At 41.6% G+C, this 24,558-nt stretch overlaps 1 protein-coding gene across 6 annotated transcripts in view; it reads left to right on the forward strand.

Moving 5' to 3' along the window:
• The window catches only part of LOC120515619 (carboxypeptidase Q-like), a 522,111-nt gene that overhangs the window by 122,618 nt on the left and 374,935 nt on the right, over positions 1–24,558 (forward strand). The window lies entirely within an intron of this gene.

Consider the following 24,558-nt stretch of genomic DNA (forward strand, 5'->3'; position numbering starts at 1 on the left):
GCTCTCCTTACACCGTCGATATGAAACTTCTCTGACAAACGGAGGTGTTAGAAATCTTTTGAAATATTATGGCTTATTTTTCACTAGTTTCTCAAGCCTGTTTATTTCAACATACTGTAGGGTCATGGGAAGTAGCAGCTTATCCAAGCACCTCTGGTCAGCCGGCACACTGTCCAATGCCTTCTACAAAGCCAATTTAACAGCATTTACAGCACATTTTCCTACAAGGAATTCTTTACAAGATGTCAAATAAAAAGCTGCGATTAAAAAAAACAAAACAAATTAGAAATACATAAGAATAAGATTGAATAAGTCATACCATAAACAGCAGCTGTGAATAAATCAATACAAACTTACACAATATAGATATGCAACGAAGAGAAAAACTAGAGTCCTTATTTCCTGATTCATTTTTAAATCTTTAATGATACGTCCAATGCTGTTGTCATTTGGCTGTAGGGGACAGAACAATAAAATAATCCAAGGGCCTGATGCTAATGAAAAAAAGTAAACTCTGCAGGTTCCAAGGCCAGAAGACTGCCCAGTACCCTGTTAGGCACATTTTACTCCAGCAGAGTGCATTGATCAGGTGGTGGTGGCGGAGGCACAATTTAGGGTATTAGTTAACCTAATATACGCTCCTTTTGAGAAGTGGGACGAAACCAAAGCACTTGGAGAATCGGGGTAAACATGCACGCTTCACACTGGCAGTGCTTGGAGTCGGACTTGAACTCGGGGCACTGGAGCTTTGAGGCAGTAGTGCTAACCTCTGAGGCTTCCTGAACTCTTGTACTTACCATTCACGCTGTGAAAAAATGTGATTAGATCATCATAGTTCTGTCAAAGACTAGAAAAGTAGCAAAGAAAATATAGAAATACTAGCTGAAATGAAATACCTGGTGTTGCCCGGGAGGAAAATACTTTTTTTTTTTAATTGTTTGAGAACTTTAAAAATAAAAAAATTAATTAACAAACAATGAAGACTCACCAATGTGCTTGTCTTGCGGTCTTGTGTGTATGTTATCATCCAGTTGTCGCTCGGAATCGGCCAACTCTATTTAATTTCAAAAGAGACAGGCTGGCGCGGTGGCACTCAAACATAAAGAATACTGGCAGTCACCTCCAGTTCGCCCTCTGGTGGTCGTTCAGAGTGTCAACTGGATGATAAACTGCATACAAGACCACAAGATCAAGAGAAGGGGGTGTGTTATGGTTGATTTCACCCTACAGTATTTTTAGTCGACCAATGAGAAACATGTGTACCAAGTGTCATGAAAATCACTCCAGCCGTTTGGAAGTAATGCTGGAACACACATACATAAATTGACTTTTTTATATGTAGATCAAGGAGGAATACCAGTTGTAGTCTCCAGGAAGACTACAACAAGAAAAAATATACAACTGAAACAATGCAAGTGTGTCACATTTCAGACAGAATTTTTCCCCTGGCTGGGGTTCAAAGTCATTTTCCTGGTCTAATTTTGTATCATTTATTTGTATTTTAATGTTTCTTTGGTTAATTTTGTACATTTTTCTTTGTGTTTGTTTGCAAGTGGTAATAATCCAAGTTATGTTCCATGTGTTTTGTGATTGGTTCCCCAAGGGGCAGGGCCACCTACCCATCACCACCAGGAATGGCCTTCCTTCTTGTTTCTGGGAGGACATTTCATTGTTTCTAGTGGTTCATTACAAATGCGCTACAGAGTGGAATGTTTGTTGTGTTTATTGTGCCTTGATTTTGCTATTTCTTTTTGACCCCGTGCTCTTTTTTTTGACTGTGCCTTTGGATTCTGTTTTGGGACTTTGTTTGCTGTGGTTATTTTGCCGATCTCTGTAAGCTTTTCAGAGCTTCATGTATTGGAGAGCCTTTGATAAATAAACAAGTTATCTCTATATATAATCTTCATTTGGATCTTGATCTTTGTTTGTCCGCGAATGAATTAGAAGAAGCAGCACTAGATGGCAGTAGAGAGACAGCTAACACATAGGCATTGCATTAAGAATCTCCTCCAGGCTTATACTACTGAAGACTGTAGTACTCCAGTCACACCTTAAAACACAGACATTCAAACTAAACGAATTGTTGTGCTTTAAATTAACTAAAGAGATCTTCATTTAGATCTTGATCTTTGTTTGTCTGCGAATTCCACCCATGCGTAGACCGCCTTCCAGTTTAGTACGTTGTTGTTACTCACGGATGTCAACAATGTGCCGGAATAACGAAAGGGGTGGTGGACAGGGTTACGCTGGTTAGCTCCTGAGGCCTGGCTAGAGAATTAGATTGCCGAAGAGAAAAGGTACGTGCCTATGTAACATATGAATGAAAGAAAGACAGTGGGTAAAATGAATGACAACGTAACAGCACGTTCCGGAAATTATTATTGTTACGTTGTAGCCGGCAAGTGCTGCGCGTCTAACAGTGGTACCGTGGCTTGCTCACATGTCAGTGAAGTGATCCCTATTTATGCTTTAAAGAGCCTGGATACCTATGTGTCTTCATTTTATAACCATTGCTCCGTGTATATATTGCCTTACTCTTTGAATTGCCACAAAGCAATCTGCGAGATTGGAGAAAGGTTGAGAAGACATCGTGAGAGGAAACGATAGCGTCGTGAAAATGAGATGGAGTGTGAATGGACAGAAGCAGAAATGCTCCTACACCACCACATAATTATTATTCGGACAGTGATTCCGAGTTGGCCGTTCCTATCAAGTCAATGTCCAAGGGTTTTCTTTTGTAATTTTGTTTCCCTTATAAAAAATCATAATGCTGTACGATGAAGGGCCCAGTTCACGACTGGCAGCCGCATTTAAACAGGAAGCCCTTCACAGACAACTTTAACACGCGCAACGTAGTTGGGCGCACATGGCTAGTTTTTTTCTAAAGATTCTTCTCAGCCCTTTGAGTTCTTAGTTGGGGTTTTGACGGTATTTTCCCCCTCTAGTGGGCAAGTATTGAAAGTGCTTTTGAACAATGCAGGATTTACGTATAAGCTACACAAGCTATAGCTTAGGGCCCCCAAAACAAATCACATTTGGCACTTACATAGAATATCTGGACTTATAAATTGCTCCATGTCTCAAATAGCTTAGGGCCTTATCAAGTCTAAATCCGGCCCTGCTTTTGAACTTGTGTATCCTAATAATAAAATAATAATAATAAAAATAAATAAATAAATTCTCCATCCGTCTGGAGTTTTTTTTGTTTTTTCTGTCCTCCCTGGCCATTGGACCTTACTTTTATTCTATGTTAATTAGTGTTCTCTGATTTTAATTCTTACTTTGACTTTTTTCTCTTTCTTCATCATGTAAAGCACTTTGAGCTGCATTATTTGTATGAAAATGTGCTATAGAAATAAATGTTATTGTTGTTGTTATCTTCCTATGGAAAACAAGATTCGAGTGGTCTTTGATTGCACAGCCCCCCACCAGGGGACTTCACTTAATAAACAACTGTTGAAAGGTCCTGCCTTAGCTAACACTCTCATTGCGTCCTTACAACACTCAGAGAGGAGCCAGTGGCATTAATGGCGGACATTAAATCAAGTTAAAGTCCCGGATAAAGACACTGATCTCGTATGTGTTTTGTGGTGGCCTGAAGGTAACCTAAGTAAAGACTTGGAGGAATTTAAAGTGACAGTATGTCTTTTTGGCTTTCAAAAATTTGGACAGTACACTGCATTCAGGATGTCTCAATGAAAACTGAATTTTCCCAAAAGTCTTGCAAATTTCAGCAGTCCACTGGGAGCCTCATTGCTTCCTGCAAATAAAGAGACAGACATGGCAACTGCAGCAGATGCTTTTTGCATTACATGCTGACGTGCCTAAGAAATGTGAGATGAAACAGAAATCTACAGCTGATGTCATCTGTCCAAGAATCTGGTCATTCATTTTGGAAACAATGTGGTTTATTACTGTAATGTTGAGCGCCAACACCTCTCTTGAGTCTTGAGGAAGGAACAAATTGCAGATAAGGCACTGGTACACTGTAGGACTATGGGAGGCACTGTTGAATTAAGGTACTTCTGGATATGTTTGCTTTTAGATTGGCCTTTTAGTATGCGAGTGTTTTTTCCTCGGGGTACTCATGTTTTCCTCCTATGTGTGTGTGTGTGTCAGGTTAATTGGTCTTCAGGATATCTGCTTCAAGAACATGCAGACTTAGTGCGAACAAGTGCTTTCTGGTCTCCATCCTTAGTGTACTTCTACATCATTTTCATCCCTTTGAGAAGATTATCCTTCCATCCTTGAATCCTATAAAGCCAAGTATAGGATGTAAGGCAAGAACAATTCCATGGCAGGGTGAACGCACACATATTAACAATGCCAATTACCCTAACCTGCAAATCTTTGGACTATGGGAGGAACATGGAGCACCCAGAGGAAACCCATACACACAAGGGGAGAACATGCACATTCCACTAAGGGATAACCCGGGACTTGAACCCCAGTCTCCTTGTTGTGAAGCAGCAGTACTATCACTGTGCCACCAGGCTTCCCTCAGGGAGTGCTATAAAATTTCCATTACATTCATTTTTATCATGCTGTGGAAATGGCAAAGATCCTAATATTGTCTCTCCTTAGTCATTTATGTCTAAAACTTAAGGGGATCTGTTTGTTAACCAGAATCAGAAGTATTGTGTTTTCTTTGCATCACATGTTAAAACACAAAAGAAGTTCGATTACCGTAAATGCTCCAGTAAACACCGAGTCTCTTATTGTCGCCGGTCTCTAATAAGCACCGGGCTTCAGAGGGGACGCGGCCAAACAGTAGCTGGTCTCTAACAGTAGCCGGGTCTTTGATATTTGCCTGCTAGCATACATTGTAAGCGTCTGTATCATTATAGACATGTGTAATACATGTGCATGTCAGCACGTTGCATATATAAGAAATATGGATATGCCGGTTTCTAAAACTGCTTCATTTTCGTGCTGGGTTAACCACGAGGCAGAAATTTGCGCACACCTTCACGACGTCTGATGGTGACATGTATCATGTCTGCATGGGATTGAAATCTCAAATGAAATGATTCGTGAATCTTTCAAAAATTGTGGTATCGCCATTTCTGCTGACGGCAGTGAGGATTCATTAATTCATTGCCTCAAAGAAAATCAGCCGTGTTTTGAAGGAAGAGAGGAATTGTCGGTGGCAAGAATTCAAAGCGTCGTGACAAACCTGGAAGAAGAGGAAGACGACAGTGAACTGGACAACAATGAAGCCGTCATTGCGGAATCGGATGATGAATAGCAGCGAAAGGTACAGAAAGACATTGCCATTTATCTTTAACAGTCTTATGAAGCATGTGAAATTCAAATAAAGTAGCTGTTTGTAATATTAGCTGATATTTTTGTGTACCTACACGTGCGAAAAAATATTGCGTTCTGAAGGTTTTTGTTAATAATGGTCTCTAATAGCAGCCGGTCTCTATTAAGCGCTGGGAGCCGAGGCTAGTTTTGCAAATAAACGCTGGGGGCCTCTATTGGAGCATATACGGTACCATATATACTCACGGGCTTGATTTTACCGTGCAATTTCTGATATTTTATAATGTCGGTTGTATAAGTTGAATGCGGAAAACTCACGCTATTGTCTAAGAGATTATGCTATGCTAATGCCCACCTGACAGAGTAACCACAGAGCACACAGCACTTTATTTTTCTATGTATTGTGCCTACGTGACCACACGGTAATACCCGTACTTTTCCGAAGCGACGTTTGCACTGATTTGTGTTTTTTGTCTCTCACACCCTCATACACTTTTATCGGAAGAGCATCCCTTTTCTAAGATGGAGCGTTCGATCAGAGGAAAATATGAAGCTGGTTTTAATTTAAACGTCGTTGAATTAGTGAAAGAAATTGGTAACTGCACTGCTGCAACAAAATTCGATGCGCCTGAAAAACTGATGTGAGATTAGAGGAGGCAGGAAGATGTAAAAAAAAAATGTGTCGCATTTTTGAACAGGCATATAAGTCGGGGTCTGATTTTATGATCGATTTTTCAGGTTTCATGACCCGACTTATACGTGAGTATATACGGTAAATGTTACAGCAGTATGAATACATTCCTCTTCACAAGCGACTGCAAATATACACACGATGCTAATAAAGTTTACAGATGACAGCACTGTGATAGGTCTGATCTCTGATAGTGATGAAGCCGCCATTAGAGAAGAGGTCAAGAATAGGGAGGGTTGGAGGCAGACCAACAACAACCTGGCACTCAACTCCACGAAAACAAAGGGACTGATTCTGGACTTGAGGAGACTGAACTACAGCAGCCATCATCCCATCTGCCTTAATAAGTGTAGAAAGAACAGAGTTTCAGACTCTTGGGATGAGTCCGCAAAGACCAAAGACCTGTCATGAATAACAGCAATGGCCAAGAAAGATCTTCAGAGGCTTCACTTTCTGAGAAGCCTGAAGAAAGCTCAACTCCTGAAACAGCGGCTGCTTAACTTGTTCAGGTGCACCACAGAATCCATCATCACGTACTGCATTGCAGTATGGTGCTCTACCTGCACCTTTGAGAACAGGAGGGCCATCCAGCGTATCATTACAACAACTCAGAGAATTACTGGCACTCAGCTACCATCGCTGGATGATATCTTCACAACCCACTGCAACAGGAAAGCAAAGAACACTTGTGGAGATCCAACCCACCCCAGCCATAGCATTTTCACTCCTCTGCCCCGTGGCAAGCTGTAACGATTTGATCAGCTACACTTTAATGAGTTTAATTAAAGATTGCAGGCCAACCTCACCCTGCCTTTAACCCCTTCATACAACGCCGAAAGGTGATTTATAATAATAAAACGATATTAAAAAACTCACACAGAGAAAAGAAAATGCAAAAACAAAAAACTATAATTAATACACTTTGTGACAGAATTAGGATTTTCTCGCACCCTTGTACCCTCGGACCACACGTCAGACACCAGATAAAAGTCCAAATAATTATTTATTATAATAATAAAGTGCACAAAGCACGCTCCCCTCCACAATTCTCCAATAAACCAATCCTCCACTCCCAGACGCTTAGCCACCCTGCCTCCCAACTCAGCTCTGGGAGCTCCCACAGTCTTTTTATATCTCCTGACCCGGAAGTGTTCCTAATCCCCAGTCCATTTGGCTCTCAATCACTTCCGGGTCAGGTACAAGTTCTTTTCTTCACCCCGGAAGCACGTCATTCCTCTTGTCCACATGTGCTTCCGGGGCGTGGGGAAAATATCCATTACTCCTCCCTGCAGCATCCCCTAGTGGCCCCCATGGCATCCAGCAGGGCTGTGCATAAAAACTCCATTGTCCATGATGCCCTGCTGGTCTTCTGGGGACCTCCATGCTGCAAGGAGGGCTCCACCTGGCGGCTTGGGGGTATTGGCCGGGATAAACGGCTGGCCATTCTCCACAACTTTTAAAACACCCTCACTTCCAATATACACTATGAACACAAAACATGAAACTATAATTCCCAGGGTTTCCCCTCCGTCCTTTTGATTTAGTGTTTTTCTCGTTTTACTATTTCTCCATAGTCCAGTTCATCAGGCATGCCAATCCCAGAATAAAAAGATTTACCGCTCACACTGTTTCGATCCTTGTTCTGGTATCCTCAGTGTATCCGGAAAACTTTGAGGTGGCCACCCCAGACTGCAGTTGACTTGTGGTGCTCCCCGAAAACAAATCTTTGTCCTGGACTTAGAATGTTCATGTCCTTTCCCTCGGGCTGTCTTTTCCTTTTTTTTTTTCTCTCTCTTCTGCCTTTTCCCGCCTCTATTTAAATAGTGCGTCAGTTTCCATGGCAACCCGCGGAAATTGTAAAGAACAACCCTGTACCTCCCAAAAGGTCTTCTCTATTTAACCCGCCTATCTTCCGTATATTTTTTTTTTTGACAACGGGATTTTCCATAGAGAAAAGAAGAAAAGAAAAATATATACTTTATGTGGCAATGCTACAAAGCGCTTCAAAGCTCTGCATGCCCACACTACCAGGCTAAAGAACCCTAAAGCAATCAGCCCATTAAATGCACAGCGATCAGTGCCCCTTCTTAAAAGAGAAACCACCACTGATTGAGCTGAACGTCTGCATCAACCACACATAATCCCACACTTCGACATGACCCACGCTGAGTGTTACATTGACTGCGATTCTCAAAACTGTGAATTTGTTTATCATTTATGCTTACATATTTACCTTTACATTTACTCTGTGTGTATTTGGAACAGTTAATAGTAACCGTGCTTCTCCTCCTAGTTTCATGTTTACTTTTAAATTGGTGCTTCTTGTAGTTTAACTTCTACTCTTATATACCTAAGGTATCTATTGGCTTGCTCCAAACGATATTTTGTTGTATTGTACAGTGACAATTAAGGGATCTTGACTCTGACTTGTACATTATTATGCATTTAAAAATATAAATGTTAGTGAATGTATACAGTTAAAATAAATATGGCTTAAAATTTAATTTCAGTTGTTCATCCTTCATGTAACTACAGTTGTGCTTGAAAGTTTGTGAACCCTTTAGAATTTTCTATATTTCTGCATAAATATGACCTAAAACATCATCAGATTTTCACTCAAGTCTTAAAAGTAGATAAAGAGAAACCAGTTAAACAAATAAGACAAAAATATTATACTTGGTCATTTATTTATTAAGGAAAATGATCAAATATTACATATTTGTGAGTGGGAAAAGTACGTGAACCTTTTCTTTCAGTATCTGGTGTGATCCCCCGTTTGCAGCAACAACTACAACTAAACATTTCCGGTAACTTTTGCTCATTCCTGCACACCGGCTTGGAGGAATTTTCGCCCATTCCTCTGTACAGAACAGCTTCAACTCTGGGATGTTGGTGGGTTTCCTCACATGAACTGCTCGCTTCAGGTCCTTCCACAATTTTGCGATTGGATTAAGGTCAGGACTTTGACTTGGCCATTCCAAAACATTAACTTTATTATTCTTTAACCATTCTTTGGTAGAACGACTTGTGTGCTTAGGGTCGTTGTCTTGCTGCATGACCCACCTTGTCTTGAGATTCAGTTCATGGACAGATGTCCTGACATTTTCCCTTAGAATTCTCTGATTCTTCATTGTTCCATCAATGAAGGCAAGCCGTCCTGGCCCAGATGCAGCAAAACAGGCCCAAACCATGATACTACCACCACCATGTTTCACAGATGGGATAAGGTTCTTATGCTGGAATGCAGTGTTTTCCTTTCTCCAAACTTAACGATTTTCATTTAAACCAAAAAGTTCTATTTTGGTCTCATCCGTCCACAAAACATTCTTCCAATAGCCTTCTGGTTTGTCCACGTGATCTTTATCAAACTGCAGACAAGCAGCAATGTTTTTTTTGGAGAGCAGTGGCTTTCTCCTTGTAACCCTGCCATGCACACCATTGTTGTTCAGTGTTCTCCTGATGGTGGACTCATGAACATTAGCCAATGTGAGAGAGGCCTTCAGTTGCGTAGAAGTTACCCTGAGGTCCTTTGTGACCTCGCCGACTATTACACGCCTTGCTCTTGGAGTGATCTTTGTTGGTCGACCACTCCTGGGGAGGGTAACAATGGTCTTGAATTTCCTCCATTTGTACACAATCTGTCTGACTGTGGATTGGTGGAGTCCAAACTCTTTAGAGATGGTTTGGTAACCTTCTCCAGCCTGATGAGCATCAACAACTCTTTTTGTGAGGTCCTCAGAAATCTCCTTTGTTCGTGCCATGATACACTTCTACAAACATGTTGTGAAGAGCAGACTTTGATAGATCCTGTTCTTGAAATAACACAGGGTGCCCACTCACACCTGATTGGCATCCCATTGACTCGAATTTCACCTTCAAACTAACTGATCATCTGTGAGGTTCACATACTTTTGCCAGTCACAAATATGTAATATTCGATCATTTTCCTCAATAAATAAATGACCAAGTGTAATATTTTTGTCTTATTTGTTTAATTGGTTTCTCTTTATCTACTTTTAGGACTTGAGTGAAAATCTGATGATGTTTTAGGTCATATTTATGCAGAAATATAGAAAATTCTGTATATAAGAAAATAGTTGTTTATAGTTAAGTGTAGGCCCACCTCAATAAAAAAACTATTCCAAAGGCTCACAGTAACAATCAGGCAGAAATAATTACATTAAATAAGTCACAATGCACTGAAAATAAAACAAATCATTGTATTATAACAGAACTGCACTTTAATTATATATTACATCATTTTGTATTTTCCACTACTTAAATTTCTATCTATTTAAAGGGGCGGCAACAGCGGCGGAAAGCCTGACATGAAAGATAGGGAAGGAGCAAGAGGCAAACCACAATGCTATATTTCAGCGTATACACTTAAGTTTTGAGGATGACAGCACAGACAGCACATAACCAGAATCTCGTTTGCAACACCCACACACAGACAGCAGGGTCGCCGTTTCACAGAACACTGCCCTTCTCAGCTCCATGAGAATTCTCCTTATCGTCTAACATCTTATTAGCTTGGCAGGTCTTGCTAATGCTTTCTTCTCCATTGTTTCCCATGCACACACAGTCCTGAGCACTTTTCACACAGGCAACATGTGTATTAGAGCTTGGAGGGGATTTTCAACACAGTTACAAGGATGTACAATCTCACACCTACAGTACATAAAACATGAATGGGTTGCAAGTCAGTTAATCAACCAGCCATTATGTTATGCCGTGTTTTAGACAGTCTTTGTTGAGGGAAGCACAATCAAAATGGACTTTGAAATGCAGTATATGTTATTATACACTATAAAAAAATCTATTCATTATCTATATCTCTATTGTGATGGCCGGGGCCCATGCAGCATATGTTCCAGGTGATCAAACATGGGAAACACAATATCTCTCCCTGGACGCCAGATAGCAGCCTCCCTGGATTGCAGCAGTGCCTCGGTCTCCCACAGGGCTTCATGAGAGTTGGAGTTTGGTACAGCCCTGTTGGGTTCGGCAGGCGCTGCCAGGGGGTGGTGCAGCAGGAGCTGCTAGCCCCTTTTGGGCACTAGTTTCGCCACATCCGGAAGTGCAGCCAGATGTCTGCAATCAAACACCTGGAGCACTTCTGGGTTCCTAATAAAAAGAGCCAGCAACCACCACCTGGCCAGAGTCAGGTGGGTGAGGGAGAAGCTCAGAGGAGGAGTGGTGGTGCTGGAAGAGAGAAGTGTGTGGTGTGTTTTGAAGTGCTTATTTGTACACTCGGGACTGTGTTGTGCCTGTGGGGATTACGGGGAAGATGTACCCCACAAGTGAAAAACAATAAAAGTTTGTTGGTTTTTATACATGCCTCCGTGTCCATTTGTGTTGGGTCAGGTGCCTATATAGTGCCTTTGTTACACTATACAGTGGAACCTCGGTTCACGAACATCTCGGTACATGTACAAATCAGTTTATGACTAAAAAATTCGCCAGACTTTTGCTTCGGTTCACGATCACACACTCGGTATACGAACAAGCCAGTTTCCCTTTCGGTTTGTACATGTTCAGTCTCTCCCTGTGCATTTCCTGTGCAGAGAGCGAGCAAGCAAGAGAGAGAGAGCATGACACACACACACACACACACACACACACACACACACGAGACAGAGGCACACACACACGAAAGAGAGAGAGAGTGAGCGAGCAAGAGAGAGGGCTGGACGCATAAGGTAGAAAAGGCTTGTTTTTGTTTTCAGTTCTGTTTACAGCGATCGGTTCATAGCGTGCATTGTTGCAATGTTACTTTTCTTAGTGGTTTATTAAATTATGGATTTTTCAAATGTTCATTTTTTTCCCTGTGCTTAAAGCTCATTAAAAAAAAAGTGTTTTTAGCGAGTAGGTCGTAAGGCTATAGCGCATACTCTTGCAGTGTTAGTTTTCTCTGTTGTTCAAGGTTTTCTCAGTGTTATTCAATGTTTTTACATTTAGTTTACTATTACGCTGTGCATTCAATGGTATGATTAACTATATTTGTGCTTAAAAACTTAAAAAAAATATATATTTACATACAGTTCATACGGTCTGGAACGGATTAATTGTATTTAAATACAATCCTATGGGGGGAAATTACTTCGGTTCACGACCAAATCGGGTTACAACCAGAGTTTTGGAACAAATTATGGTCGTGAACCGAGGTTCCACTGTATTACTGTCAGACAAAATTACAGGCATTTTACGGAAATACAAACCAGTATTACTGAGAGAGAAAATTAAAGGCACACAATACAGTGACGCATATTACAGCCACATACAAGGTCCCTTGCCATTTAATATAGACTGTTCCTACTAATGTTTATGCACTACTGTTCTAGCGCCCGTTATTGTAACGGGCTTAATGTCTAGTAATAATAATAATGTTACATTTTATTTCAAGGCGCCTTTCTAAACACCCAAGGACACCATACAGATAATAATATCATAAAATAAACATAAACATGCATGTACACATGCACAAACATATATCTATATCTACAGAACTAAAATGCAGCAATAAGAATACAGCCTAAGGTCATGTAGTGTAAGCTATCCATCCATCCATCCGTTATCCAACCCGCTATATCCTAACAGGGTCACAGGGGTCCGCTGAAGCCAATCGCAGCCAACACAGGGCACAAGGCAGGAAACAAACACCGGGCAGGGCGCCAGCCCACCGCAGTAGTGTAAGCTAATCTAAACACATAAGTCTTAAGACGAGATTTGAAAATAGGTAAGGAATCTGTGTCCCGAATGTTTTGTGCTAGTGAGCTCCAGAGACAAGCAGCGCTACGACTAAATGCCCTGGAACTCATGGTGATCAGGTGTGCAGAGGGGGTGGTTGTGTGTGAAAACCCCAGTAGATCAGCAGTTTGTGAAATTCTCAGACCAGCCCGACTGGCACCAACAACCATGCCTCATGCAAAGTCCCTTCAGTCACCTTTCTTCTCCATTCTGATGCTCGGTTTGAATTTCAGCAGGTGGTCTTGACATGCATTGAGTTTCTGCCATGTGATTGGCTGATTAGATATTTGTGTTAAGAAGCAGTTACAGGTGTACCTAATAAAGTGGCCGGTGAGTGTATATTCAAGTAAGAATTTTAGGTTCTGCTGTTTTCCGCCGGTTTGCACATTCAGCTTCTAAAAGCATGCTGTAGCCATGATGTCATTCTTTATGAATGCTTGATGATAATAACTCTTGTTTGCTTCTTGACAGTGTGGATGAAGTTGCTCTACCAAATTAAATGCCAACATATTCCATGAAGTTCTCAAAACTTGCCAGTATTAAGTTAAAGGGAAGGCCGCAGAATGCAAAAGAAGTGAAATGAAAATGTGCACATTGCGTTTTTAAAGTAAGCAGGGGCTGTCAGAAACTAACATTATTTTCTATTTGAGCAGCTTGAGGGAGACACACCTAGTAATTTAAGAACCATTACTCCTGACACTGAGATTTAAATCATGTACCCGCATTTTCTGAGCAGATGAATTTTTCCATTTGATTAAGAAAAATATGCAGAATTTTCCACTATGTCAACTGTTGGCTTTTTTTTTTGTGCTAAGGAGAAATTTTGCAGTTTAAAAATCTCTGCTGGGTTTTGTTGTCAGAAGTCAAAGCTTTGAGTGAGCACAATGATAAGTGTGATGCCTTTTCTTCCTAGCAACGATTGCATTCTTTATTAAGACTCTTTCATCCATCCACCCAGCCATTATCCAACCACAGGGGTCTGCTGGAGCCAATCCCAGCCAACACAGGGCTCAAGGCAGGAAACAAACCCCAGGCAGGGCACCAGCCCACCACGGGGCACACACACCCAGACACCAAGCACACGCTAGGGACAATTTAGGATTGCCAATGCACCTAAACCTGCATGTCTTTAAACTGTGGGAGGAAACTCACGCCGATACGGGGAGAGCATGCAAGCTCCACGCAGGGAGGACCCGGTCTTCTTACTGTGAGGCAGCAGTGCTACCCACTGCGCCACCGTGTCATCCATCTCTTCATTGTGATTTAAATAAATATGCATGAATAGTTAATAAGACTGTGACGGGAATCTGAGAAATGTTTTTAGATGCAACCAGAGAAATAGGGGGATTTAAAACTAGGCTTTCTGCTGCCTTTAGGGAGGCTGCAGTGGACAGAAACCCCACCAGGTTAGGCTCCTTTGTCACAGCTTATACTGTGTGGACTAAGCCCCGGACACAGACAGGAAGAAATCGTATTAAGCACCACCACACATTTATTTACAGTTAATATTTACAAGTATAAAGTGCCACACAACCCACTTTACCCCAAAGTCCAGGCCTGTCACACTCTGCCTCACACTTCAGACCGCCTCCACACCTCTCCTTCAAGCTCTTGTCCTTCTCCTCACCCTGAATGAAGGGAGGCGGCCCCTTTTATAACCACCCGGATGTGCTCCAGGTGTCTTCCAGTAACATTCCGCCGACACTGCATGGATGTCCCCGATCCTCTTCCCCCCAGCACTTCCGCCACGCCCGGGGCGCCCCCTGGCCCCTATGGGGTTGAACTTCCAAGCTCTCTACCTGTGCTCCCCAAAGCAACCAGGGTGGTCGCCCCCTCGTGGTCTGGAGGAGGCGCAAGCCATCCTCCGGTCTTTCTGGGCGTCCCGGCTGGGTAGTAGCCCGAGGCACTCGCCACAACTGCTAGGATAGTCATCAGCCTTCTGATACCTAAACCTGAAATAAATACTCTCAGTTAATGTGTTAGATCAGTGGTTCTCAACCTGTGGGACAGGTCCCCCTAGGGGGGCGCGAAGTAATAAAAAGGGGGGTGTGAAGACAAGAATCAAAAATATGAAAAAAACATCTGTTGAAAACAAAACAAATTAACTTAAACTACATTCTAATACTAGAACAATAAATATAGAGTTCGATAAATGTCGAGAAAAGTTAAGTAGGTATAATAAAATATGCATCTACATTTCAAAAAAATGTTAGGGGGGGCGCGATTAAAACTGTTATGAAAACTTGGGTCGCAAATACTTAAAGGTTGAGAAACGCTGTGTTAGATTGATGAGTGGATGCATAGCTGTATATTTAATGAGCATTACTAAGCCATTGGCACCTAACACAGTTTTCAAAGTCAATTGCAAATGTCCAAACTATCATGAGGACGTCCCTTTTTCTGACAGCCAATAACATACTGCGTTAGACCTGAGTGTCCCGCGAGCTGTAAAAAACAGCGTTAAAAGCGTTAGCCCTGAGTGTCACTCAGGCAACAGTATTGGTGTGTCTTAGGTAAGCGTCAGGCTCGAACATTACCCTGGCAATTGGTGTAGACACGTCTTCTTCGAGCCTCATAATGGTGTCTCATAAGAAAAGATTTTCAGCAGCCCAGGTGTTGCACACTGTTGATGGTGATACGCGCAGTGATGTTGAGGAGCCTCTCATCAGCAGTGATGACGAAGTGAATCTGTCGCCTTCAGGCAGTGACATCGAACGTGATTCTGATGAATCTGATAGTGATGTTTGCGTTTGAATTTCTGTTGACCCTGCGTCAGATAAACCAGCACCACATTTTCATTTTGTGGGGCATCCAGGATCTTCGGCACAATGAAGTGTGCCGAAAATGAAGAGGTTCTCTATCCCAACTGTAAATCTCTCCATTTTGATTTAAATAAATATACATCAATACAATAGTTGATAAGACAGTGACAATAATCTGAGAAATGTTTTTAGATAATTGTTTTTTTTCTGGGGATGCAACCAGAGAAATAGGGGGATTTAAAACTTGCAAACTGCAACTAGGCTTAGGTTAGGTTAGGTTAGATTCCTTTGTCACATCTTATGCTGCTGGGATAGTCATCAGCTTCCTGATAGCCTAAAACTGAAATAAATACTTTCAGTAAATGTGTTAATAGATTGAAGGGTGGATGCATAGATAGATAGATAGATAGATAGATAGATAGATAGATAGATAGATAGATAGATAGATAGATAGATAGATAGATAGATAGATAGATAGATAGATAGATAGATAGATAGATAGATAGATAGATAGATAGATAGATAGATAGATAGATAACTTTATTAATCCCAAGGGGAAATTCACATCCTCCAGCAGCAGCATGCTGATCAAAAACAATATTAAATTAATGAGTGATAAAAATGCAGGTAAAACAGACAATAACTTTGTATAATCTTAATGTTTACCCCCTGGGTGGAATTGAAGAGTCGCATAGTGTGGGGTCTCCTCAGTCTGTCAGTGTAACAGGACGGTGACAGCAGTCTGTTGCTGAAGCTGCTCCTCTGTCTGGAGATGATCCTGTTCAGTGGATGCTGTGGATTCTCAATGACTGACAGGAGTCTGCTCAGCGCCCGTCGCTCTGCCACGAATGTCAAACTGTCCAGCTCTGTGCCTACAATAGAGCCTGCCTTCCTCACCAGTTTGTCCAGGTGTGAGGCATCCTTCTTCTTTATGCTGCCCCCCCAGCACACCACTGCGTAGAAGAGGGCGCTCGCCACAACCGTCTGATAGAACATCTGCAGCATCTTATTGCAGATGTTGAAGTACGCCAACCTTCTATGGAAGTATATGAATATTTAATGAGCATTACTAAGCCATTGGCACCCAATACGATTTTCAAAGTCAGATACAAATGTCCAAGGTATCATGAGGATGTCCCTTTTTCTGACAGCCAATAACATGCTGCCTGTCAAACCTGGTATTGTACAAATGCTTTCTAGGTATGGTGAGTTTAGCTGCTACATCATCCCTTGTTTATTTTTTTTAATTTTCTTTTTCATTCTGTCTTAGTGCATAAATCACAAGACATCAGACAGACAAGCCCTTCTTTTGTTTCTGAGGACCGAAATACCCGTGTTTCTTATTCCTTGTACCCTGTAGTAAGCATTCTGCTTCTGGCTGAGCACTCATTTGTTCTCAGCTCTCTTACATGCAGAGCCCACCAGTAAAACATAAGACAAAGTCAAACCTGTTTGAGTTTCTGGTGGTGGGTTACTGAGTGGTAGGACTGAATCACTGGGGAAGTCAGACTATAGGATTGGTGGTCAGCTTGCAACAACTGCCTCCAACTCACTAAGATTACATAAATGAAGTCAATGGCTGAAAAACGCTGGAAAAGTCGTCTAATATGACAGAGCCTTACCTTGCACATTTTGTTTGGTCTTAAAAATAACATTCAAAAAAAATTTGCTGTCTGCATGGAAAAAACGTGAACAAGACGTAAATAGATAGTCTTCTCTCCATCTTAACATTAGCAGGGAGAATCAACAATGTCAAGATGAACATCTTTCCCAAGCTTCTTTTTCTATTTCAAAGCATCCCCATATACATTAACAAATCTTTTTAACAAATTTGATTCAATCATAACCTCATTTATTTGAAATATCCACACATTCAAATGACCTAAAGCAGAAGGTGGCATGGCACTACCTAACTTTTAATTTTATTACTGGGTGGCAAATATACAGGCCATAAAGACCTAGACATCGGCACAAATCGATGAATATACACAAGTCTACAATACAATTAAAATCTTCTGGTACTTCTTTATAGTCCGTACTTTGCGCCCCAGTAAATACAAACTATTGTCAGTACATTAATAGTCCAATTGGCCTTCATTTGCTCAGAATATGGAACCGATTTAGGAAGGATTTTAAGACAGAGAAGCTCTGAAATGTTGCACCTCTACATGACAACCACTTTTTTTCCACCCTCTCAGATATACACAGTATTTAATGTTTTGAAAATGTCCGAGATTACTACACTTAGATACTGTACATGTACATCGATGACTTGATTGTATGGAATGTTATTTTCTTCAAATTATTATCAATAAAAATAAAAAAAAACATTTTACTTACATTATTCCCAAACACCACTTCCTGTGACGCACTGCAGATTTTCTTCATTGAGTCCGCAGAAGTGGCTTAATTTTTAGTTTTTAATCTTTAACTTCATTTTCCTTTGTAGGAAACTGCAGAAACAAATGAACGTCACCGACTTTAATTACCGTGAGACAGCTATTGTCACGGAGCACCAAGAAAGCCTGGCAGAATTTGCATGTGCCTTTAAATGTTTTTGTGTAAAAGCTGTGAAAAGGGGTAGAATAAGCAATGTCTGAAGATGAGATGATTTTCTAATCCCAGAAGATTCAATTTCATGCATGTTCTTCACGGGGCATTGCTTGCAGGGACAAATGCAGTGCATGTTTGAATTGTACAATTGAAGTCCTTTCTGTAATACTATACAGCAAAAAGGCTTTTCGTACTTAATGGTGCCGGAGTTGTGAGATTAACACCTAGTTTTGTGCCTGTGTGTTCTTGAAATGATTGACTAAAATGGATGTGAAATAAGAGTGGCAGAGATTTGAGGACAGACTGAAAAGAGTAGTCAGAATATGCAAGGGTTCGAAACGCTGAGATTGGCAAACGTATTCAAAGCCACACAGCCCCACAGCATGATGGAACCTCCACCCAATGTGACAGCAGGTAGCAGGTGTTTTTCTTGGAATGCGGTGGTCTTCTTCTGCCATGCAAAGCACTTTTTGTTATGACCAAATAAGTCAATTTTTGTCTCATCAGTCCAAAACACTTTGTTCCAAAATGAGTCTGGCTTGTCTCAATGAGCATTTGAATGCAACAAGCGACTCTGTTTGTGGCATGAGTGCAGAAAGGGCTTCTTTCTTATCACCCTGCCATACAGATGTTCTTTGTGCAAATTGCTGTCGCAGATGAGCTGAGACACTGCCCGGCCGGGACGCCTGGGTAGTCCCCGAGTTGGACGATACTTCTTCTCGGCCACGAGGGGGCAGCCGCCCAGGTCTAATCGGGGGCCACAGGAACAGAGCTGGGACACTCACCAATGTGAGAGGACGTGGCCACCGCCAGGGGGCACCCAGACAATTAGGGAATCCTGAATAGCAGCACTTCCGCCACACCAGGAAGTGCTGCCGGAAGCAATTCCAAGGACACCCGGAGTACTTCCAGGTGCTTTCCTGACACTTCCGCCACACCAGGAAGTGACGTCAAGGGGAGCACCTGGGGCTCATCTGGGTCATGATAAAAGGGGCCGCCTCCTTCTAGTAGACGAGCCAGAGTTGGGAGGAAGGAGACGAAGCTTGTGATGAGGAGATGGGAGGTCAAGAAAGAGAAAGAGAAAGAGAGAAGAAGAAGAAGAAGAAGAAGAAAAGGAAGAGAGTTGGTGATTGAAGGCATTGTGGTGCAGAAAGGATTAATAAAGAAATGTTTTGGACATTCTGGTGTCAGTCTGTCTGTGTTCGGGGGTATGCTTTCCACACTGCACTGAACTGTAGAACGATGTACAGATACACCATCTGCAGCGAGATGTTCTTGCAGGTATTTGGAGGTGATCTGTGGGTTGTCTGTAGCCATTCCCACAATCCTGCACATATGCCGCTCCGGTATTTTTCTTGGCCTGCCAGACCTGCTGGGTTTAACTGCGACTGTGCCTGTGGCCTTCCATTTTCTGATTCCATTCCTTACAGTTGAACCTGACAGTTTAAACCTCTGAGATGGTTTTTTTGTGGTCTTCCCTACACCATGAGATGAACAATCTTGGTTTTCAGATCTTTTGAGAGTTGCTTTGATGATCCCATGCTGTCTGTCACTCTTCAGAGGAGAGTCAAAGGGAAGCCCAACTTGCAATTGACCACCTTAAATACCTTTTCTCATGATTGGACACTCCTGTCTATGAAGTTCAAGGCTTGGCGTGCTAATCCAGCCAATTTGGTGTTGCAAGTAATCAGCATTGAGCAGTGACAGGCATTCAAATCATCAAAATTACAAATTTTTGCACAGCCAGTTTTTCACATTTGATTCAATTTCATACAACTAAATACTGCGTCACTGAAAATTTTTGTTCGGAAAACACCCCGGATGTTCCTAGGAAATTAAAGACATACCACTGTTATCTTTTTTGTTAAAAGGAGAGTCAATTATTATGCAATTTGCAAATATTCCAATATCCGAAAATCTCCAAAATCTGAAATACGATTTTGAATTAGTGATACTCAACCTGTACCACCCATTTTATAATTGCCAATAAACTGCATCATTACATGCCAGTCTTCATCCTCATGATGGTTTTATTCTGGTTCGGGATGTGTGTGATATTCAAATTCACTTTTTTGATGGTTTTTGAAAATGCATATGTGTTGACTGTCGCCATCATAACCCTGATAGGGGAAAATGATAAAGTTGTATTTGAATATCTCTTACAGTGTGAACATTTAGTAACAGTTTAGATACTTCAAGAATGCATCTTTTACTCATAGACGATGTTATGTAGTAAGACCTTGGCACTTTAATGTGGCAGAAAAATTGAAAGATGTCCTATTCTTCTACTGAAGTATGAAATATCAAGAGGAATATGTCTCATTTAGGCCACCTCTGACCTTTCCAAAGTGACGTTATTTTAGTAGACCGACATTACAGAGATGAATAACCACTTTACTGATGCTTTGTACATGCTGTTAAGACTAAAAGATGCCTTTGTTAAGGTCAGGTTGAATAATTGAATGCCATTTTCCAGTACCTACCGAAGATTTAAAACAGCATTGAAAATGTAGAATCTGTTCAGCTTCCTCTGGATAAAAGAATGCAATGCTGGAGGATTTTCCAGATCAACATCTTCTTTGGTTGTCATTTGCAGAAATACATGTTATACGTGTTATTTGTTGAATGGTGGCTTCTATTGTTATCAAACAAATAGGTTTCTTTCCAATAAAAAAAACAGCTTTTTTCTTTTCTAAATGTGGACTGGTCTTTTTGGCCTCACTGCAGCCTGTTCCCACCACCGTCCAATAGAGTAGTGGATCAGCATGTCACTCTCTAATCTGAGCCTGCCACTTGACATGAATCTGAAAGCTGAGTGATCTTTAATGTGGAAGTGAAATTTGGGATCTTGTTGTGTACAGTATTTACTAATACAGTATAAACTTTAAAAGGAAAGAGTATTGTCTTTGTACTCTAGGCCCCATTGTTTCTGTCAGACACAGACAATGGGAATTTCCAGTAGATAAAACTCAGACAACATCACCTGTGATTAGTAATGACGCCCAGTCATTACCTCCTATTTTGACACTCGCTGCTGTGCTTCTCTTTGTGCTGCTAGAGGTTAGAACACATAATGTCCCTGTCAGTCGGTCGTTTGTAGATACTGAGGCACTGTGTGGCTTTGTGTTTTTACAGATAGAACCATGGAATGTGGTAAATCGAGTTATGATTCACTTCTAAGACCTGCACTGCTTAGTGCTAAGTGGTGCCATCAGGAAGACTGAAGTGCTTACATCTATTTCTCACACCACGATATGCAGATTTTAATCACTCCAGAATTGCTGTGTAGCTTCTCTCAGACCGACACAAGTTCACATCCACATGAAGTATAAATCTACTTTGAATGACAATGAATTTCGGAATAAGAAAAAGTGAAAATAAAGTATTGGCAACAATTAAAGAAAGAAATGAGTCCAAGAGCACCACACGATGTTTTAGAGTTTGCTAGTTATCAACAAAATGTATTGACATGGTGGTGCACACACAACACAAAATTTGTCCAGCATATTCTCCTTGTTCAGACTCAGTGATGCAACATATCAGATTAACAAAAATGTAATGAATGATTTTGAAATGAAGTTCATGTACCTCCATAGGAAATGTGCCACTTTTAAAATCAGATTAGTGTATAGTTTTGCATACATGACTATACTTCCTTAGAAGGCTGGCATGCTTCAACATCTGCAATAAGATGCTGCAGATGTTCTATCAGACGGTTGTGGCGAGCGCCCCCTTCTACACGGTGGTGTGGTGGGGATGCAGCATAAAGAAGAAGGACGTCTTACGCCTGGACAAACTGGTGGGGAAGGCAGGCTCTATTGTAGGCATGGAGCTGGACAGTCTGACATCCGTGGCAGAGCGATAGGATCTATCTATCCTTCCTACTATACTAAAATTAAAATGTATCTATCCATCCTGCCTACTACACTATCTATCTATCTATCTATCTATCTATCTATCCTTCTTACTATACTAAAATTAAGATCTATCTATCCATCCTGCCTACTACACTAAAATTATTTATCTATCTATCTATCTATCTATCTATCTATCTATCTATCTATCTATCTATCTATCCTTCTTACTATACTAAAATTAAGATCTATCTATCCATCCAGCCTACTACACTATCTATCTATCTCTCTATCTCTCTTGCTGTCTGTGTGTTGCTCGATTAGTGCTGTCTGGGGTGGGCGTGTTTGAGTCGGTGGAAGCCGACGGGCGTCGACGTCTCTGTGTAAGCCTCTTTTTTTTCTCTTTTTCCTTTTTCTTAGAGATTTGTTTTAGAGTTATTGGTGTTTTTGATAAGTTTTTACTGTTAAGCGGCTTTGGCGGTTATCGCCATGGCCGTGTCCAAAGCGGCACCTGGTTTGTTTCAAAGGCGTTTGAAAGTCTTTCACGCCGCCATGGCGCTAAGGTCCTGGTGGACCCTCAGGTTTCTGCCGAAGCTTGTGTGATGGGAGTAGGGAAAATAGTTGGTTATAAAAATGTTCTATCAGCAAGCAGAATGAATAAGGCTGTAGTCGTCTTTCTAAACAAGTCTCTCGTAAATAAACTTGTTGAAGAAGGGGTTGTTATAAATGGCGCATTAGTTCCTGTCCTGCCGTTATCAGCGCCTGCGAAGAAAGTTATTGTCTCTAATGTTCCACCTTCTTAAAAAACGATATTTTACTAAGGGAATTGAGACGTTATGGGCAGATTATGTCTGATATAGTGCTTATTCCCCTTGGCTGCAAAATGCAGGAGTTAAAACATGTGGTCTCCTTTCGGAGACAAGTTTATATGATTTTAAATAATATGAATGAAGATCTAAACGTGGCCCTCAGGTTTAAGGTGGAAGGTGATGATTATGTAGTATTTGTAACTTCTGATTCAATGCGTTGCTTTAACTGTGGCAGAGCTGGACACAAAGCGGCACAGTGCAAACATGAGCCCGTAGTGATGCCGGCGGCTCCGCTCCGGTCAAAGAGAACACGGACGGGGTTAATGATGAAAACTGCGAGTCTGAGTATGAAAGTGAGGTGGAGAATATGGAGAAGGATGGGTCTGAGTGTAATGAGCGGTTGGATGGAGCGGGTGTTGTGTATGATCGGCCCGAAAATTTTCTGTCTAAAGACGCTCCAGAGAAGAGCGCTTCTTGTTGCCGAGGATATGGCGGCTGAAACTGAAAGTGCAGCGAGTAAAGTGAGCACAGAGCCTGAGACCAGTAGCAGTGAGGGGACGACATTGAACACTCTTTCCGAGGGAGTTGCGCCAGTTGCCTCCGCTGTGAACGAGTCTCAGGCATCCGATGAAGCTGCACAAGTGCAGGCTGCTGAAGACGCGGTGCTGATAAAGCCTATCCCAGAGCAAGCCGTGGAAAGGCAGATGAATGAGAGGCCGATGGATGAGGTGTGTGAAGTGGAGAGTGGGAGTGCAAGTGTGAGCGAGAGGGATGAGATTTTCAAAGTGCCCGTCACAAACGAAAGATTAAATCAGAGAATACTAAGTCGGCAAAGAAAAGCCTTGTGTCCAGCGAGCCATCCAGTGAACGCAGCAACTTGTTCAAGAGTTACAGTGACTGTGACGTTGGCGACAGAGAGGATGAGGGTAGTGACACTGACACCTCCGTGAGAAGCGAGTCCTCTTCAAGATATACACTGGGAGGCGGATACAGCACCGCAAGTATACGGTATTTTTTAGAATTTATTGAGGGTAAGAGAGGGGTTAAAGTGGAGGAACACTTCCCAGACGTTCAGCTCTTCCTGGTGTCAGCACAGAGGGTGATGCGCAATGCCGTGCAGCTTGGCATGGACCAGAAAGAGTCAGTGAGACTAAAGAATTTGATCAGTAGGGTTAGGAAATCACTGCTTTAATCAGGATGGATTTAGTCCTACGTTTCTTTTATTTATTTGTGTTATGTATTTTATTGGTTACTCCCTTATGTCTTGAATTAATGGAATCTTTTCATATTGGGAGTCTGAATGTGAACGGGTGTAGGGGAGACGCAAAAAGGGCTGCAGTTTTTGAGTATTTAGAGCAAAAGGCCTTCACATAGCACTACTTCAGGAAACACACACTGATATTAAGAATGAACAGGACTGGTTACGTGAATGGGGGGGTCAGGCTGTGCTTAGTCACGGATCTCATGTCAGTGCTGGGGTAGCTGTGATGATTTCCAAAACTGTGAATTTAAAATCACTAATATTAGTGAGGTGGTGGCTGGGCCTGCTGGTGGTGCAGATTAAAGATGGGGAACAAGACCTCGTGTTAATTAATTCATATGCACCAACAAATGGTCGAGAGAGGATCTGTTTCTTTGATTCTTTGAGAAGAGTGGTGGAATCTTTTATTAATGGAGAAATTCTTCTACTGGGAGGGGATTTTAATTGTACTGATAACGCTCAGCTTGATCGAAATGGTACTGAGCCACATCCAGCTTCTGTCAGAGTATTAAATACTTTGTTACAGCAGTCAGATCTGGTAGATGTATGGCGGATTAAATTTCCTACAGATAGACAATACACCTGGGTCAAAGGGGGGGGTGGCCGCATTTCT

Source organism: Polypterus senegalus, chromosome 15, assembly GCF_016835505.1.
Source record: "Polypterus senegalus isolate Bchr_013 chromosome 15, ASM1683550v1, whole genome shotgun sequence".
Lineage (NCBI taxonomy): Eukaryota > Metazoa > Chordata > Cladistia > Polypteriformes > Polypteridae > Polypterus > Polypterus senegalus.